At 42.2% G+C, this 4,102-nt stretch overlaps 1 pseudogene; it reads right to left on the bottom strand.

Moving 5' to 3' along the window:
* Positions 1–1,988: 1,988 nt before the first annotated feature.
* On the bottom strand, positions 1,989–3,463 carry LOC115932303 (coiled-coil domain-containing protein 121-like; annotated as a pseudogene).
* Between the last annotated feature and the right edge of the window lie 639 nt (positions 3,464–4,102).

Genomic DNA, 4,102 nt, shown 5'->3' with positions numbered 1-4,102 from the left:
AATCAAACTTTAAGTTCTGGGATACAGGTGCAGAACGTGCACTCACTGATGGTGAGAATGTAAAATATTTCAGCCACTTTGAAAATTTGGGGTATTTCTTATAAAATTAATCATGCCCTTATAAGATAATCCAGAAACCCCACTTCTAGGTACTCATTCAAGTGAAATTAAAATGTATGTTTACACAAAAATCCCTTACAGAAATATTCCGTGTGTTTTAAAATAACTTTAACTTTTATTTTAGATTCAGGGGGTACATTTGCATGATGCTGAGTATATTGCATGATGCTGAGGTTTGGGATACAAACGGTCTCATCACCCAGGTAGTGAGCGTAATACCCAACAGTTAGGTTTTTAACCCTTGCCCCACTCTAGTATCCCTCTATGTCTATTGTTGCCATCTCTATGTCCATGTGTACCCAATGTTTAACTCCTACTTGTAAGTGAGAACATGTGGTATTTGATTTTCTTTTCCTGTATTATTTCACTTAGGATAATGGCCTCCAGCTGCATCCATGTTGCTGCAAAGGATGTGATTTCACTCTTTTTTATGGCTGTGTAGTATTCCATAGTATATATGTATATTTTCTTTATCCAGTCCACCATTGGTGGGCACCCAGGTGTATTCGTGTCTTCCCCTTCAGAAATATTTTTTTTCCAGTGGATAAATGTTTTTATTTAATAACATTGTTTAATAAAAAACTATATATTTAACAGAAAAGTTGTTAAAGCTACAAGGTAAAGGCACATTGAAGGAGAATCCTTTTTAAATCCACTTTTCAGGGAATTCACTTTACATGTAAATAAAGCGGAAAATGCAGGAAAATTATTTTGAAGTTTTTCATCACTAACAATTTCTGGGAAACAAAGTTCATCCTATTTTCCCATAGAGGACCCATGTTAAAATATGAGATTATATTCCCCTATACTAGGATTCAGCATTCAAATAAATCACTAGTCCAACTTCAATGTTGTAGAACCCCCAAAAAAAAACTATCCTAAAAAGATATAATTTAAAATATATAGTTATACTAAATGGGAATAAACATATGGTACACATTAATTACAAAAGATACTTCATGTACTAGAAAGTGCACCTGTAAGAAAATTAATAAATGACCTAAAACTAAAGCATTTAGGATAACAAACATCATTTTACTTGCTATCTTTTAGAATGCTGCTAGGGAAATCGATGGCACTTAAAAAAAAGTTGTCCAAATATTTCAACTTTTTTTGGATAGGTTTTCCTGAAATAAGCGGAGGCATTCAGTCACCTCAATGCTACAGGTGTTTCTTCAAATAAAACATTTTCAAAAGAGCTGACCTAATATATGTCTCCTTCATCTTTTCTTACCTTCTCAATTAAACTTGTAGGGGCTTAGCATCAGATGAAAGGTCACTCTGCCTAGCACTTACTGGACTTGCTGTTATCAGAATGCTTTTTCACTCATGAGAAAACTAGAAGGAGCTACCTGGTCACTGGCACAAACTCACAAAGAGATTATAAAAACTGCTTTTGTCTGCTAAGTTGGTCAAAAGGAATGAGGATAAACTGATACTGGTTATTTACTGAGCAAAACGCTATTCAAAGTCTATTTGGAATGCTATCCTTAAAGGTACTTTCTCTATAAAGAAATATAATTTAGCTAGATGAAATAAATCACAACTGTTTTCACCTCCTTAGGTTGGTTTCCTTTAGCTAGTTTGATGTATGGTAAATGGCTAGGTTAGGGTCATGTGTTAGGTTAACAGGAGGTTTGTGGAATAGCTTATTAACAAGAGTATTTAAAGAAAAAGCTAGTTCAGGGAAGCTGGTTACCAAATATCTCGTAGGACTGTTGGATAAGACCATCTAATCCTTCACTCCAACACATCATGATGGAGATTTTACAATAGCAATCTGGAATCCAAAAGCCTTTCTAACCAGGTTAATGTTGCACTTAAGAGTACTTGCTCCAGTTCTTATTTAATCAGTGTTATTTTAGGAGTTACTTTGGATTAATCCTTGATTTGGTGGCTTGGGGAAGACTGGGTGTGGTCTTTGGAACATCCTATTTAGGCACTGATTATGACTTCCTTGCAGTCTCCGCCTCGCCCGGATTAAGGACTCCAGATACCACTGTTCCTGCTGCAGCTGCTGCTTCCTGTTTTCTAAGTGGCTTTGAGTAGCCGTTAGTTTCTGGGCTTGCTCAATCAGCTGCAGTAATTCCTTCTTGAACTGCTGGTTCTCTCTCTTGATGCCAGAGGAGTATTCAAAAATAAACCGCTTTGCTGCCAACTTCAAGGCCTGGGCCTTCATATTAAGCTCTCTTCTTTTTCTCTTTCCCAGTAGCCTCCTGTCTGGCTCGCTCAGTTGTTTCTCCAGTAATCTTTTCTCCTGGAGGAGCTGGGCCTGTACTTCCCGTGTCTTTGCAGCTGTCTCAGCTTGGACTTTGTCTCCTCCTGTAATGTCTGTATTTCTTTCTCCTGCTTTTCCTTTAATATAGCAATGTCCCTCATTGCCTGCAACTTCCGCTTCACACTGGATTGGATATTTTCCTTTTGCAAGAGCACTGTTTTAAGCACTGAAATTTGTTCTGCACACCTGGAGGCTGATTCTTGTCTTCTTCGCTCAATCTCTCTACTTTTTTGTAAATAGCTGTTCCATACCTTCTCAGGTTGCTTTGTGTACTCTTCAGTTTTGTTAGTCAGGTATTCCAGAAAGAATCTGTTTTCAGCCTGGACAAGTAACTTTTCTCGGTGTAGCTCCCTGGATTCCTCCAGTAGCTGTTCCCGCTGGGTTTGAGCTTGTTTTATATGCTTGTTCAGATCCGTCATTTCCGCCACTATCTTTTCTTTAAGGCTTGTCTCTACCTTTGTTAGCTTCTCTGGCTTGACAAAATTATTTATTAGACTATGATACGGTGGAAGGAGTCTTCTGGGGCCCTCAGCAAACCTAGTCGCACCTGGAATCCAAGCATTCATCCTGAAGGTCATGGCAACTGTGAAGTTCACTGAGGGTGACTGCCAAGGAATGAGCGCTAGCTAGCATCAGGAACCTGCGTCTGCAACTCGCGGGAACAATGTGCAAGTGCGGAAAGCTCCCGTAGTTTATCCGTTCGGTGCTCAAAGGGTCTCGGTGCTGCCCAGCAACCCTGGAGGCTGCACCCTGCTCCAGTCCGGGCTGGTAAAGCCCTGAACTGTTTAACCGCCTCGGCTACCGAATAAACCCGAGCAGCCGATCCTCCAGTGGCTCCACTCCCCGTTCTCTGTGGGCTCAAAATGACAGGCATGCTCCTCGTTTTCTTGCTGTGTGAGCCCTGCCCTCGGGACCCCATCTCTTCTGGCCTTCCTCCAGGGGACAAAAGCCCTCCCAGGCTGCAGAGATCAGCGCCCTTTTCCTAGCTCCCTTCAGCCTTCGTCTCGCTTGCTCAGCGCCCCCACTTCCTCGCCACTGTCACTAGTTGACTCACCAGCCCTGCCCGACGCTAAGAAGATGCCCTGGCAACCGCCGCGCCCCTTCACCCGCTCCTTTCTGACGCTTTGGTTCTGTTTTCGTTCGCAGCCCAGAACTTCATGGAAGTTTCTCTAGCCATGCGGTGTCTCTATGGTCGGGTGGGCGGGGCCCCAGAAATATTTTGAGTGATTTTATTGATAATCCATAATCACAAAACTGGAAACAATCCAAACTTCCTTCAGTGGCTGCATGGGTAAACAAACTGTAGTTCCTCCTTATAATGAAATACTACTCTTTGATAAAAGGTTTAAAAAAATTGATCCCGGGCCGGGTGCGGTGGCTCACGCCTGTAATCCCAGCACTTTGGGAGGCCGAGGCGGGCAGATCACGAGGTTAGGGGATCGAGACCATCCTAGCTAAAACACAGTGAAACCCCATCTCTACTAAAAATACAAAAACAAAATTAGCTGGGCGTGGTGGTGGGCTCCTGTAGTCCCAGCTACTAGGGAGGCTGAGGCGGGAGAATGGCGTGAACCCAGGAGGCGGAGCTTGCAGTGAGTCGAGTTTGTGCCACTGCGCTCCAGCCTGGGCAACACAGCGAGACTCCATCTCAAAAAAAAAAATTGATCCTCATGCTTGAATGAATCTCAAATCCATTATTCTTAG

This window comes from Gorilla gorilla, chromosome X (assembly GCF_029281585.2).
Source record: "Gorilla gorilla gorilla isolate KB3781 chromosome X, NHGRI_mGorGor1-v2.1_pri, whole genome shotgun sequence".
In the NCBI taxonomy this organism is placed as follows: domain Eukaryota; kingdom Metazoa; phylum Chordata; class Mammalia; order Primates; family Hominidae; genus Gorilla; species Gorilla gorilla.
Note: the sequence above shows the minus strand (reverse complement) of the source record. Positions and strands in the feature narration are given on the sequence as shown.